Here is a 17,221-nt window from a genome sequence, read left to right on the forward strand (position 1 = left end):
AGGAGGCCTAGACGCTTGCGTGAAATCAGCTGATTGGCGGATTGGGAACGACTGTGGAAAAGTTTGCTAATGAGAAGGGAACTGCGGAAAATTGCATGTGAAAAGGCAGCATGACGGGAAGCTCGGGGGTTACTCAGAGGAAGATTAATGAGGAGTGATTAAGAGTGGAAGTTACTCTCGTTCAATAATGAGGAGAGTCAATGCTTGAGGGGTTTTTTGCCATCAATGAAGTGGCGGTTTTGGGGGTTATAAGTAGAGTTAATGGAAGATTTCAATGAAGCCAAAGGAAGGGCTAAAAGGAAGCTATAAAAGAGGAGAGCTTTTTCAAGAAAAAGGTCCTCAACCAATCCAACATTTCAAATTTTATATTTATCTTTTTCAGTATTTTATCTTTCCAATATTTTACTTTTTCAGCACCTTTACTAGTTTTCTTTATCGTTTTTTTTAGATTCCGCTTTTACCTTTCTTTTTCATTTTAATGAAAATCTATTCCTAAGTCAGTTTCTTCCTATTTCAATGGGTGGATCACTGCTGATCCTTAATTCCACAGACATAAAATGATAACCTAAAGGCTTTTTGGAGTACTCACTAGTGCAAAAGTCACTTAATCATGTCATCCGCTACGCCGCATTCAAAACATGCAAAACCCAACTAACATTACCAAATATAGAACGTATGTAAAGTAAATCTCTCACCCTCAACTTTTTAGGCTATATTTACTCAAAGCATATGAAGTATACAACGAATATCATAGGTTTGCAAGCAAATAAAATATGCTCCACAATTCATCAAGGAATTAATGTTCATAATCAATGGTCTTAATAAAAGGTTATAATGTGGCTATAGTTGGGGTAGGAAAAAGGAAATCAAAGGCTAATGGAAGTGAAAAAGGATATAATTTCAGAAATCAATTGAAATAGAGGGTCTATAGCATTCTTTAGATACTAAAATAATATAGGAAGTGAAAATTGCAAGTTCAAAACCATGATTTGGTATGCATCAACATTTCAAAAAAGTAAAACGTGCCATTACGGTGGTATCCACTTAAAGATTAATGGTGAGGAAACAATCTCAAGTTTCTAAAATTTGATAAAAAAAAGTGATGCTTATCATATAAAATGAAAGTTCAATTCAGTTGTCGCACAACTTTGCGAATTTTAAGTGAGATAAATACCTCAATCACACAACTGGAACTAAGGTTCACCATATGGCCTCAAGCTACTCGTAGGTCATTCACAGATACAGGGCTCTTGCCAAGATTTTTTTAAAAAGAAAATTCCATTTGTTTCCATCTTGATTATTGCCTAAATAATTTACTTACGGAGGTTAAGGTTGATAGGGATCTGAAAACATAAAAAATAATGATTCCCCACAACTTAAATGCATAACAACAGTGTTATGAAATATGCATAATTAAAATCAAAAAATGCATTAATTTTGCCACATTTAATATTCAAAAATTTTTGGGTCATAAAATATAATCTATCAATATAAAAGGAAACACAAGTATCATTACTGGAGTCGGGGAAAAAAACACAATACTGCACAATCCTTAATCAATGCAAGACTATAACGTACTCAATGTCTTTTTCACGAGCATTTTTTTTATCCAATAAAAGAGAAAGATGAAATAAATTTATTTTTTATTACCAGAATCCACATTAATGATTCATCCTCATCGGAAAAATCAGACTTTCCTAACTTTCCTTTGTTTTTTAGACAGAGGTTGCCTAAATACATCCTCACATGTTGCCTAAATACTTCCTCACACACCCTTGGTTGTTCTCATACACAAAATTCTTCCCTTTAATATGCAAATTCACCATACACAATTTTCAAGAATTAATCAATGCAACTGAGTGTAGGAAATCAGTACTGCGAAGAAACTTAGGGGTATAAGGTCTAATCCCAAGGGCACAAAATAATTGAGCTAGACAGCACAATCATATAATGTCAAAAATCAATTAAAAACAGAAGGTCTATAGCCTTCTCTAATCACTGAAAAAATATAGGAAGTGGAAAAATTGCAAGTTCAAAACTATGATTTGGTATGCATCAATATTTAATAATAGTAAAACAAGCTAATAGCTGCCATTGCAGGTCATTGGTATGCACTTAAAGATTAATGATAAGAAAACATTCTCAAGTTTCTAAAATTTGATGAAAAAAATATGATTTTTATTATATAAAATGACAATTAGATTCAATGTCGCACAACTCTGCAAATTATAGGTGAGATAAGTACCTCAATCACACAATTGGAACTAACGTTCATCAATTGGCCTCAAGCTACTTGTAGGCCATTCACAGACGCAGAACTCTTGCCGAGTTTTTTTAGAAAGAAAGATCCATCTGCTTCCATCTTGATTTACTAAACTATATACTTACAAAGGTTGATAGGGATATGAAAACATAAAAAACAATGAAAACCCCACAACTTAAATGCATAACAACAAAAGTGTTATGAAATATACATAATTAAAATAAGAAAATGCATTAATTTGCCACCATTTAATACAGGAAACTTTTAGGTCATCAAATAGAACCTATCAATAGAGAAGGAAGCACAAATATGATTACTGGAGTCGGGGAAAAAAAACACAATACTGCACAATCCTTGATCAATGCAAGACAACAATGTACTTAGTTTTCTTTTCACGAGCCTTTTATTTATCCAGTAAAAGAGAAATCTGAAATAACATTATTTTTTATTACAAGAATCCACATTCATGATTCATCCTCACCGGACAAATCAAACTTTCCCATCTTTGCTATGTTTTTTAGACAGAGGTTGCCTAAGTACTTCCTTATATATCCTTCTATGATCTTAAACATAAAATTCACCCCTTTAATCTTCAAATTTACCACACAATTTTTAAGAAATAATCAATACATTGGAGTGTAGGAAATCAGTGCTACAAAGCAAGTCATGGGTATAAGGTCAATCCCAATTGGGCAAAACAATTGAGCTAAACAGCACGCTCATATAATGCCATAAAGGAATTAAAACAAAATGTCTATAGCATTCTCCCCTTACTGAACAAATATGGGAAGGAAAATATTGCAAGTTCAAAATCGTGATTTGGTATGCATCAGCATATAATAAAAGTAAAATGATCTAATAGCTGCCATTACGGGTCATTGGTATGCATTTAAAGATAGATGATTAAGAAGCAATCTCAAGTTTCTGAAATTTAATGAAAAAAAATGATGCTTATATAGACAATTAGATTCAGATTTCGCACAACTTTACAAATTTTACGTGAGATAAATACTTCAATCAAACAACTAGAACTAAGGTTCATCAATTGGCCTCAAGCTACTGGTAGGCCCTTCATAAACAGATATTCTTAGAAAGCTTAAGGTTGTTAGGGATTTGAAAACATAAAAAATAATGATACCCCACAACTTAAACGCATAACAAGAATAATGTTATGAAATATACATAATTAAAATCATAAATTGCAGAAATTGGCCACCATTTAATATGGAAAACTTTTAGGGTCATCAAAGAGAACCTACCAACATAGAAAGAAACACAAGTATCATTACTGGAGTCGGAAAAACACAATACTGCACAAATTTTGATCAATGTAAGTTAATAATGTACTCACTTTTCTTTTCATGAACATTTTTTTGTATCGAGTAAAAGGGAAAGATGAAATAACTTGATTATTTTTACCAAAATCCACATTTATGATTCATCCCCGTTGGACTAATCAGACTTTCCTAACTTTCCTTCATTTTTCAGACAGAGGTTGCCTAAGTACTTCCTCACATATCCTTGGTTGATCTCAAACACAAAAATCATCCATTTAATTTGCAAATTTACCACAAACAATTTTCTAGAATTAATCAACACATCTGAGTGTAGCATATCAGTACTGCGCAAACACTTAGGAGTATAAGGTCAAATCCCAATGATGCAAAATAATTGAACTAGACAACACGTTCATATAATGTCATAAAGCAATTAAAACAAATGTTCTAAAGCTGAACAAATATGGGAAGGGAAAATATTGCAAGTTCAAAACCATGATTTAGTATGCATCAACATAAAAAAAAAAAAAAAAAAAAAAGCGAAACAAACTAATAGCTGCCACTATGGGTCATTGGTATGCACATAAAGATTAATGATGAGGAAACAATCTCAAGTTTCTAAAATTTGATGGAAAAAGTGAGGCTTTTCATAAAAAATGACAATTAGATTCATATGTCGCACAACTCTACAAATTTTAGGTATGATTAATACCTCTATCACACAACTGGAACTAAGGTTCACCAATTGGCCTCAAGCTACTGGTAGGCCATTCACAGAAACATAGCTCTTGCCGAGATTTTTTAGAAAGAAATATCCAGCTGCTTCCATCTTGATTATTTCCTAAACGATATATTTATAAAGGTTAAGGTTGATAGGACTATGAAAACATAAAAAACAATGATACCTCACAACTTAAATGCATTACAAGAACAGTGTTATGAAATATACATAATTAAAATCAGAAAATGCATTAAGTTGCCACCATTTAATATAGGAAACTTTATGTCATCAAATAGAACCTATCAACAGAGAAGGAAACACAAGTATCATTACTAGAGTCGAAGAACAACACAATAGTGCACAAACTTTGATCAATGCAAGACAATAACGTACTCAGTTTTCTTTTCACGAGTGATGCAGGGAAGCTTATAGACTTAGGACGAATTACAACTCAAAGGGATAAACACTCTGTATTTCCTTATTATCAATCTTCCAACCCTAACAATAGATGGTTTTAGGGTATAAATACTAAAGGAAATGCAAACAAGACTAATAACAAAATCCCAGCATATTTGGATCCAACATGAAATAAAAGGTTAACATATTAGATAATTAAAATTTTAACATAGTTGGATCGATCTTCTCCAAATATTGAATCGCAGCTTCATCTCCATCATTCTCCTCATCTTCACAACGATTCGCCCTCGAATCGGACACAACTTCATCTCCATCGGAAGAATCACCATGGTAAGGGACTAGATGTTTGACATTGAAGATGTCTGATGTGTGAATGTGACCGGGAAGGCGAAGACGGTAAGCATTAGGATTAATCTTCTCGATGATCTCAAAAGGCCCGATTTTTCGAGATGCCAACTTACTGTACTCGTGGGTGGGAAAACGATCTTTAGTAAGGATAACCCAAACCTAATCACCAACCTCAAACTGAACATCGCATCGTATCGTTTTGCATCAGCAGCAAGTTTATATTTGGAGTTTGCAGCTTCCAAGCTGGTATTTGTTGTCGCATGAATCTATTGGATTTCCTCGATAAGATCGACGGCACGTGTATCAGCGGGGATGTTGGACAGAAAATTGAGAAGATCAATAGGCGCACGGGGAACAAAGCCATAAACCACCAAAAAGGAGAGAAACCTGTACTACGATTCAAAGCTTGGTTATGAGCAAAGTCAGCAATACGCAATTTAAGATTCCAAGTCTTCAGGTTGTCCCCAACCAAACATCGAAGCATATTCCCCAAAGAACGGTTTACTACCTCAGATTGGCCATCAATCTGAGGGTGATACGCACTGCTAAAATTCAGATTAGTGTTAGCCATGCGCCAAAGAGAACGCCAGAAATGCCCGAGAAAGCGGAAATCGCGATCCGACACAATAGAAAGCGGTAAACCATGCAAATGAGATATATCGCGAAAAAATAAAGTCTCAACATGCATTGCATCAGAGGTGCGTTTGCATGGAAGGAAATGAACCATCTTAACCGATCAACGACAATAAAAATGGAATCATGTCCACGTTGAGTGCGAGGGAGGCTGAGGACAAATCCATACTGATAGCGGCCCACGGACGAGAAAAGACTGGCAAGGGACGATACAAACCCGCATTGGTGGTAGTGCCTTTCGAGACCTGGCAGATGTGACACCTAGTAACAAAATGGGATACATCCCGACGGAGGGTCGGCCAAAAGAAGTGTCAACCCACAAGCTCAACAGAGCGATCGCGACCAACATGTCCCACATTATGAATATCTGCAATAAGGTATAGGCGTAAACTACATAACAGAATGCATAAACAAAGGCCCCGAAATAGAAATCCATCAGTAATAGAATAGTGGTCGTAAGCACCTCGATCCAAGAGGGCAATAATTGGTCCAAAGAAAGGATCAGAAGTATATAGGTCCCGAAAAGTGTCAAAACCTGTCACTTAAATACTCATATCAGTCAATAAAGAATGATGCCAACTAAAAGCATCGACGACCTTGTTGTCTGCCCCTGCATGATGTCTCACAGTAAAAGTAAATTGCTGCAGAAAGGTAGCCCACTTAGCGTGCCGTGCAAATAGAGAATCCTGAGAAGCCTAGTGCTTTAGTGCCTCATGGTCAGTGTAGAGAACGAACTCGCGGTGAAATAAATAATGACGCCAATGCCGAACTGCATGGACTACAGCATAAAATTCAACATCATAAGTTCCTCGCTAAAAAAGGCAATAAGACGACCATCTTGTGAAAGAACAGCCCCAATCCCAACCTTAGAAGCGTCACAGAACAAATCGAATGGGGTCGAAAAATCTGGTAAGATGAGAAGGGGTGCAGCAGTCAAATGATGTTTGATCTCATGGAACACAGCCTCTGCTTCAGATGACCATGAAAAATTCTTATCATGCATAGTGTCGGTAAGAGGAGCCATAATAGTACTAAAATTTCGAATGAAACGCCTATAAAAGGATGCTAATCCATGAAAACTTCGAACCTCTGTGAGAGAAGTAGGTGTTGGCCAATTCCAAATAGCAGTAATTTTTTCTTCATCTACCCTTATGCCATCTGCAGAAATGCGATATCCCAAGAATAACACGGATGTAGTGAAGAAAGTACACTTCGCCGGTGAGGCGAAAAAATGCTTAGCGCGAAGGATAGACAAAACAGCCCGAAGATGGGCTGCATGCTCGGTGTCGGATCTGCTGTATATCAAAATATCATCAAAATAAACCACCACAAAAATGCCAATAAGCGGATCAAGAGATTGATTCATAACACGCATAAAAGTACTCGGCGCATTGGATAAGCCAAAAGGCATGACCAGCCACTCAAATAAACCTTCACGAGTCTTGATAGCCGTCTTCCACTCGTCACTAGGCCTAATGCGGTTCTGGTGATACCCACTGCGTAAATCCAATTTACTAAATATCACAGCACTACTAATTGATCAAGAAGGCCATCCAAACGAGGAATGGGAAAACTATAACGCACAATAATTTTATTGATAGCCCGACTATCAACATACATACGCCACTCGCCTATCTTTTTTGGAATAAGCAAAGCAGGAACAACACAGGGGCTCAAACTTTGGCGAAAAAGGCCCTTGCGAAACAGGTCTTCTACCTGGCGTCGAAGTTCCTCATGCTCAACAGGACTCATACGATAATGCAGTAGGTTAGGAAGAGGAGCTCCGGGAATCGGATCAATTTGATGTTGAATATCCCGAAGAAGTGGTAAGCCTTCCGGTAGGGCATCAGGAAATACATCACGAAACGGCTCAATAATAGGCAACGCTATAGAAGGAATGTCAGAGGACTTACAGATATCATGCCCTAATAATAAGAGCGTAATAGGGGCTGCAGACATTTCCTTAAAAAAAGTAGCATAATTCAGAAAAAGAACCTTAACAGGAGAAACCGGAGTTAGAAGTTTCAGCACAGACGGTAGTAGTACAATCTTAACGCCAGAAAAAATAAAGCTCTAAGTATTTTTATGGCCATCGTGAAACACATTGTGATCAAACTGCCAAGGTTGACCAAACAAAATATGACACGCATCGATGGGGACACGCCCACAGAAAATTTAACCAAGACGCGTTTATCTACATGTACATGATTACCACGTTCCAACCACAAAAAAAAAAATTATAAGGGTGAGGATGGGATTCAGAGGGCAAACATAGTTTCTCCATTGCAGATTTGGAAATGACATTGTCACGAGAGCCAGAATCAACAATGAAAGAACACACTTTGCCATTAACCGTGCACGTAGAATAAAATAATGTATGGCGTTTTACCCCATCAACGGGACCTTTGGGGAGCAAGGCATGATCTGTTTACAAGCAGAGAGGGGCCTGTGTCACCAGCAAGAAAAATTGTAGGGACATCCTCTTCTGTAATGGCATAAAAAGTGAGTTAGGTAGGTATTAGTTGAAATCTCAGAATCAGCAATGAAAAGTCCACATGTAGACTTGGGGCAAGAACTCAATCTGTGACCAAATTCACCACACCCAAAACATGGACCGCGAGCAGGCCCTGTAGGCACGCCCGTCCCTGGGCCTCGGCCATGACCGTCCAGGGCCCAGTCCAGGTTGGGTCCAAATTCTTAAAAAGGGTATTATATATAGAAGGGTAATAATAGCATGCTACATGCGGGCGTTCATTTTAATGGCAAATCTCATATTCCCGATGCGCGACCATTCCACTTCCACCAATATCCATTTTCTTTCTCTGCAATTTTTTCCATTTGTCCAATTGAAGAATTGCAGCCCGATTAGCCATTTTTACATGCAGTTAGGGTTTCAATTGATTTTTTTTAATTGAATTTCTTTGCTTAATCTTACAATATTTTAATTGAATTGATTTGTTCAGTTTTAGATTTTTTTATTTTTTTTATTTTTAGTGTTATAAGCTAACTTAATTGTTTGATTATATATATATATATATAAGATTACAGTGATATAGATAATAGATACAATTTTTATCTAAAAACAATTGTAATTAATTTTTTTAATTGATTTTTTTTTTGGTGTTATAGGTTAACTCTTTTTTTTCTTTTATATTCTTTACAAATAATACAAACAACTGAAAAACGAAAAGGAAATAATTGTGAATAAAATCCAGGTGCAATGTTTCCAAGAAAATGTAGTTCTGGTAGTGAAAAAAGAGAAAAAGAAATAATAAAATGGATTGAGCAATCGGTAGAATCACAAAAAGGATCTCTTGATAATTTTTTTCTAGAAATATAGGTTCTTCCGGTAATGATTTGAATGTAGATGATATTGATCAGTTGGAATCCAATTATAATTAAATACTGAAAATAAAAATAATATTGACGAATTTAATGATAATAATTTGAATGAGCATGATAATGATGTAAATATAGTTTATGATGATATTTTAGATGAAAGTTTATTTATTAATTACCCGAGGTATTAGAATAATTTTGATAATAAAAAAAAGATATTTTAATCGAAAATGGATCGAGAAGAGGCTTAAATCTTACTTTTTCCTTGGATAGTACTTCTTGACATTTTTCAAATATTCATTACACTAGAAAATTTAAAATTAGTGAGATTTTAGACCGAAAATAGTTAGTTTATTCTAAATATGAAATAAAGTATATTGTTTTTGTTGCAAATTATTTAAATATAATAATAATAAAAGTTATTTAGCAGGTGATAGATTAAGTGACCGGAAACATCTTGGGATAGACTTAGAACACATGAGAAGTTTTGAATATATTAATATGAATACTTGGAATGAAGTGAAAATAAGATTAGCAAATAATCAAACAATTGATAAAGATTTGCAACAAGAAATTGGGAAAGAAAAAGAATGTTGGAGACAAGTTTTGATAAGAATTATTTATATTGTCAAATGTCTTGCTAAAAATAATTTAGCTTTTCGAGGATCAAATGCAAAACTTTATCAAAATATCAATGACAATTTTTTAGGATTGATTGAAATGATTGCTGAATTTGATTTAGTAATGCAAGATCACGTTAGACGAATTCAAGATCAAGACATTCATTATCATTATCTCGGTCCTAAAATTCAAAATGTGTTAATTTTATTATTGGCTATTAGTATTAAAAATTCAATTATAAACACTATTAAAGAATCAAAATATTTTTCTATTATTCTGAATTGTACCCCAGATGTGAGTGATAAGAGCATATGATTTAATTATACGTTGTGTAAATATGTCAAATAGTATGATAAAAATTGAATAATATTTTTTAGAGTTCTTAAAAGTAGATGATACAAATGGGTTAGAGCTTTTCAATGAATTAGTAAATACGCTTAAATCTCTTGATCTTGATCTTGATATTGCTAATATTAGAAGCCAAAGTTATGATAATGGTTCTAATCTGAAAGGTAAGCACCAAGGTGTTCAAAAACGATTACTTGATATCAATCATAGGGCTTTTTATATGTCATGTGGTTGTCATAGTCTAAATCTTATTCTTTGTGATATGGCAAACTCGTGTGTGAAAGCTATATCATTTTTTGAAGTTATACAACGCATATATATACTATTTTCAAGTTTTACAAAAAGATGTAAATTTTTGCTTAACAATATACCTGGTTTAACGGTAAAATCCTTGTCAAATACTCGATGGGAAAATAAAATTAAAAGTGTTAAAGCTATTAGATTTCAAACTCCTTAAATTCGATTAGCTCTAGTGGATTTATATAATTCCTGTAGTGATGCAAAGTCAAAAAGCGAAGCTAAAAGTTTATTAAATGCTCTTGAGTCCTATGAATTTTTACTTGGTACGGTAATTTTGTATGATATTTTATCTTTAATAAATATTGCAAATAAAACATTACAATGTAAATTAGTTTGTGTTGATATTGCTGTCAAACAAATAGAAGATGTTATGAAATATTTTAAAAATTATAGAAATATTGGATTTGACTCTGGTTTAGAAAAAGCTAAAGAAGTTGTTTTTAATATGGATGTTGAATGTAAATTTTATAAAAACGACATATTTATAGAAAAAAACAGTTTGATGGAAATGAAAATGAAGATGAAATACAATATGATGAAGAACAATTTAAGATGAACTATTTTCTGGTTATTGTTGATATGGTTATTACATCCTTAAACGAGAGATTTGAACAATTAAGTAAATTTAATATTCCCTCCGTTCCAAAATTATAGTCTGGGTTGTATTTGGCACGAGATTTAAGGAATATTAATATTATATTGTAGTGGATAAAAAGTACGGATAAAAGACTTTTTTGTCCTTGTGAGTGTATTAGTGTAAAAAGTAGTGGCAATTGTGTAATAATAATGAAAAAGTAAGGGTAGTTTTTATAGTAATATGATTATTTATGGAAATGTTTTGGGACAGACAAAAATAGTAAACAAGTAGTATTGGGACAGAGGGAGTAGTATTTTTGGGTTTTTATTTAATTCTAAAAATTTTAAATCTTTGAATGACGATGAACTTAGAAAATGGAGTGTTGTTTTTTCAAATAGTTTATCTCATAATGATTTATGTGATGTTGATTTAGAAGATTTTATTACTGAATTAAAAGTTTTACAAGTTACTTTACCGGATAACTTAAATTCACCTATTGAAATTCTTTAATATGTTAGAGCTACTTATTTATTGTTATCCAAATGTTTCAATTGCTTATCAAATTTTATTAACAGGAAAGTTCATGTAACATTAGAATATGTTGAAAGAAGTTTTTCTAAATTAAAATTACTGATAACTTATTTGAAGGCATGTATGTAAGATTGAATGGTTTAGCTATGTTCTCTATTGAAAAAGAAATGTTAGAAACCATTGATGTTGATAATATTATTAATGATTTTGCATCAAAAAAAATGCTAAGAAGAATAATTTTATGTAATACCTATATATTTTTATTTATATTCTGCAGGCTGACAATAGAAGTAGCTCTCACAAAATATCAAACAATAGGAGCCGGCAACATGTTTGAAGTTGGTGGAATAATCCAAAATATTAATAGTTGGCTTAAACTCTTTTGACTTGTATTGTTTAATGTTTAATTTGTTTTGCATTAAACATACTTTGTAAAACTGAAATGTTGTTATTTTTAATTTTTTAATAATAATTTTTTAAAAAAAATTATTTGGTAAGGGCCTCCTTTTTTAGTTTTGGCCAAGGCCTTAGATGTGTCAGGAAGGGGCGGTGAGGCATCATCGAGGAGAGCGGTCGAGCAGCGGCTGGACGCGATGAAGCGGGCGGCGCTGCAGAACTTGAAGACGCATGTGCGGGTGACGGTGTCAAGATGGAGGGCGTTCCAATAACAAGGCTCACTGGTGTGCTTCAGAGACAGTTTCCGGTGAGAACATGTTTATAGTATCCTGAAAATTAACCCGTAAACCCCCCCCATGTATTGCAAAATTAATTGATCTTCGGATTCATTCCAGTCAATTCGTGAAATTAACTGGTAGAATTCCTCAATGTAGGCATCGATTGTGCGCATCCCCTGGCGTAGATTTTGCAATTTCTGAAACGTTACAAGGCAGAAATTCGGTCCGCAGATGTTTTGTGAATTTCTCCCAAGAGGCGATCTTGGATTTGCCGTATCGTGTGCGAGAGGCCTTCAATTAATGCCACCAAGATGCTGCTTGGCCACGAAAACGGGTGGCGACAAGAGCCACCCTACGATTTGCAGGGACGTCCTTGAAGTCAAGGACTTCTTCCACTGAGAGAAGCCAATCGAGGAAATCATCAGGTTGTAATCCATCATTGAATTCGGGGAGATCAAGTTTGAAACTATTTTCCCACTTGTGATCGGTTTCGGCACGACGATTTTTGCGGCCCGGGAAGGGGGCAAATGGGTTGTCAAGGGTAACTTCGTCATCCGATGATGGCGCATCAAACGGGAGAGGAGGCTGATTGGGGTCGCGCTGGTCGCGGCGTGGGAGAGGATGGTCAGCCGCTAGTGGAGGTTGTGCGCGCTCAGCTTGATGTTGAAGTAATTGAACAAACGGTTTCCAATTGTTGTGTTAATTCATCCAATCTATGCGCGAGTGCAGTGTCACAAGGCGGGGGTTCGCATCAGATCGTGAACCTTGGCAACGTGATACCAAATGATGCAGAAAGAAGCCTTAGGACGAATTACAACTCAAATGGATAAATACTCTGTATTTCCTTATTATCAATCTTCCAACCCTAACAATTGGATGTTTGTAGGGTATAAATACTAAAGGAAATGCAAAAAAGATCAATAATAACAAAAGCCCAACATATTTGGGTCCAACATAAAATAAAAAATTAATATATTAAATAATTAAAATTTTAAGATAGTTGGATCGATCTTCTCCATTGAATCACAGCTTCATCTCCATCAACGAGCCTTTTTTTTTAATTCTATAAAAGGAAAGATGAAATGACATTATTCTTTTTTACCAAATTCCACATTGATGATACATCCTCGACGGATCAATAAAACTTTCCCAACATTCTTTTGTTTTCAGACAGATGCCTATGTAGTTCTTTAGGCCAACCACAACCACATCAGCAAATTTTTTTAAAAAAAAATAAAAGAAAATAAAGATGTTGCTTCCCAGCATCTCTGCACGGGGAAGATGTTGATTAATTGCCATGATTAAATTGTGACACATGGTATTTATGTATATATATATATATATATTTTGTTTTTGTAATTTATATTGAATTTATTGTTATATTTAAATTTGTAATATATTTTGTTTTTGTAATTTATATTGAATTTATTGTTATATTTAAATTTTGTAATATATTTTATTTTTGTAATTTATATTGAATTTATTGTTATATTTAAATTTTGTAATATTTTTATAATTTATGATATTTTGTATTCTACAAAATGATACTAATATTGAATATATTTTATTAATTTAAATTTTAAAATATATAAATAGAAATATTATATAATTCTATTAACAAATCAATATTAATAAATTTAATTTAATTAAATAATAAATAATATAATTTTTTTCCATAATTTTTTAATAAATCAAAATATTGACAAATAGTAATATAATATAATATAATATAATAATTAAAGAAATAATTAATACTACACGTTAAAACTATAATTTAAAAATAATATATATATAATATAAAAATAAAAATTTATTAAAAAATTAGGATGAGTATCTTTGTTGTGAATATAAAACAGAAGAGAGTATCTCCGCTAACGTGGGAGAGAGAGAGAATGACGTGGATAAAAAAAAGCAGTAGAGATACCCAAAAACGGGTATCTCCATTGCGGAAGGTCTTATATATCCTTGGTTGATCTCAAACAAAAATTTATCCCTTTAATCTGCAAATTTACAACACACATTAATTATCAAGAATTAATAAATACAGCTAAGTGCGGGAAATTAGTAAAGAAATTTAGGGGTATAAGGTCAAATCCCAAGGATGTTAAACAATTGAGCGAGACAACACGTTCATATAATGTCAGAAAGCAATTAAAACAAAGGGTCTATAGGTTTCTCAAGTTACGAACAATTATGGGAAGGAAAAATATTACAAGTTCAAAACTATGATTTGGTATGCATCAACATATAATAAAAGTAAAATGAACTAATATCTGCCATTGCGGGTCGTTGGTATGCATTTAAAAATTAATGATGAGAAAATAATCTCAAGTTTCTGAAATTTGATGAAAAAAAGCGATGCTTATCATATAACATGACAATTAGATGCAGATGTCGCACACCTCTGGAAATTTTAGGTGAGATGAATACCTCACTCACACAACTGGAGCTAAGGTGCATCAATTGGCCTCAATCACACAAAGCTCTTGTCCAGATTTTTTACAAAGAAAGATTCATCTGCTTCCATCTTGATTATTTCCTAAACGATATACTTACAAAGGTTAAGGTTGATAGGGATCTGAAAACATAAAAACCAATGATACCCCACAACTTAAATGCATAACAACAGTAGTGTTATGAAATACACATAATTAAAAAAAAAATAAATTAATTTTCCACCATTTAATATTCGAAATTTTTGGGTCTATCATATATAATCTATCAACAAAGAAGGATACACAAGTATCATTACTCGAGTCGGGAAAAAAAATACAAAACTGCACAATCCTTGATCGATGCAAGACAATAACATACTCAGTTTCTTTTTTTCACGTTTTTTTTTTTATCCAGTAAAAGAGAAAGATGAAATAACTTTATTTTTAATTACCCGAATCCACATTCATGATTCATCATCACCGGACCAATCAGACTTTCCCAACTTTCCTACTTTTTCAAACAGAGGTTGCCTATGTAGGATATCCTCCGTTGATCTCAAACACAAAATTCATCTCTTTAATATCCAAATTTACCACAAACAATTTTCAAGAATTAATCAACACATCTGGGTGCATCTGGATGTAGGATATAAGTGCTGCAAAGAAAGTTAGGAGTATAAGCTCAAACCTCAAGGACGCAAAAAAAATTGAGCTAGACAACCCATTCATATAATGTCAAAAAGTAAAATAAACAAAGAATCAATAGCCTTCTTCAGTTACTGAACAAATATGGAAAGGGAAAATATTGCAAGTTCAAAACCATGATTTAGAATGTGTCAATATAAAAAAAAAAAACCGTAAAACAAACTGTTGTGAATTTATTCCCGGATAATTTGGATTTATCGAACAAAATCTCGTATACAAAAATACGAAACAATGAATTGGCGTCAGCGAATTCGAATAAAACCAATACCAATAATACCGTAATGAAATTAAAAGAAATTAAACAAATAAAAGCAAAGGCATAAATCTGCAATCACGGTCGGACTTTCAAGCGGACACACGGCGGTGGTTTTCCTATACTTAACACTTTTCATTATGCCAAAGACTTCACTCAAACTCACTAGCATCTTCTAGAAGGTTCCGGAAGGTGGTAGAACTTGGCATTAATGAGGTGGTTGGGAGTTGATGGTTGATTGTTGGTAGATTGTATTTAATTCGGTAGTTAGGAAGGTAGCATTTATTCATTTGGCTTGTATAAATAGGTGCTTGCACCTCACTTGTAAGTATCCAAGTCTTTAGCAATCAAAAGCATTTCTCTCCACACTTTCTCTCTCTAGTTTCTCTCTCTAGAAAGCCTTTGGCTTTTGTGGTGCTTGGCCGAGTCGGGAAGCCTGCCTTAGTAGCCGACGGGAGTGAGTTGCTAAGGGGCGCACGGTTACTTCGAGTGAAGGAAGTTAACCCGTGACACGTGGTATCAGAGCAACGATCTTGGCAAGCAGTGGGAATGTCGGGAGAAAACGACGGGAACGTGTCGGACGGAAATGCTGCGGGATTGGACGGACGCAAGGAGAGACGGAGTAGGTCTCGGGAATTCATTGCGGAGTTGGAGACACGGGCGGTCAAGCTGGAGCTTGCCGTGGGGGAGTCCATAGAGCGGTTGGACACCTTGGAGACGAACATGGGCGAAGTCGAGAACAACGCCTTGGCGGGACTCCACGAGTTGAGGAGTTTTGTGTTGGAAACTATCAATGCGTTGAAGGGTACCATGACGACGTCCCTTAACGAATTGAGGGTGGAATTCAAAGCCATGACCGCGGTGGAGTTAGGCGAGTTGCGGGAACACACGGCTTTGAGGTTGGAACGCCTTGAAGAGGAACGAGCCTTGTTCAAGGCGGCCTTGGAGAGCGGAGGCGGCACCAAGGTGCGAGAAGGTCCGCGGGTTAGAGCTCCGGAACCTCCGAAATATTCGGGTAAGCGTATTCCTAGAGAAATCGATAATTTCTTTTGGTCCATCGAGAATTATATAGATGCAGAAAGAATACGCGATGATGGGGACAAAATCAAGACGGCGGTCTTGTATTTGTCGGATGATGCGGGTTTGTGGTGGAGGAGGCGCCACAATGATATTGCCCGAGGGGTAGCCCAAATCGATACGTGGGAAGAATTCAAGTCCGACTTGAAGGATCAATTCTACCCGAAGAATGCCGAGGATATGGCCAAAAAGAAGTTGCGGGACCTCAAACATACGAGAAGTATTAGGGAGTACATCAATGAATACACATCGTTGATGCTTGAACTCCCCGAGATGGTCGAGAAGGATCGGTTGTTCAACTTCATGGAGGGGTTACAATCGTGGGCGGCAATCGAGTTGAGACGCCAAAGGGTCCAAACATTACAAGAAGCTATATCGGCGGCCGAGGATCTTTTGGAGATCCGACGGGACTTTGTGCCCAAGAAGGTGATCAAGGACAAAGGTGGGGGAGTGAAGCCCTACAAGCCGACGAACAAACCTTTCTTTAAGGGTCGGGAAAGAGCACCCGAGGCCGGTGCGAAAGACCGGAGTTGTTTCACGTGTGGAGGGCCACACTTTGTTAGGGATTGTCCGAAGAGGAAGGCTCTCAATGCTACCACCGTAGTCCAAGTGGAGCGGGAGAAGTCCGAAGAGGCGAGGTTGGGAGCAATGAGAGTCCTCAATGCCGTGAAAGCAAGCGACGAAATGTTCACGGTGCCTACG

This window comes from Andrographis paniculata, unplaced genomic scaffold (genome assembly GCF_009805555.1).
Source record: "Andrographis paniculata isolate CXL003 unplaced genomic scaffold, ASM980555v1 Contig51END, whole genome shotgun sequence".
NCBI lineage: Eukaryota > Viridiplantae > Streptophyta > Magnoliopsida > Lamiales > Acanthaceae > Andrographis > Andrographis paniculata.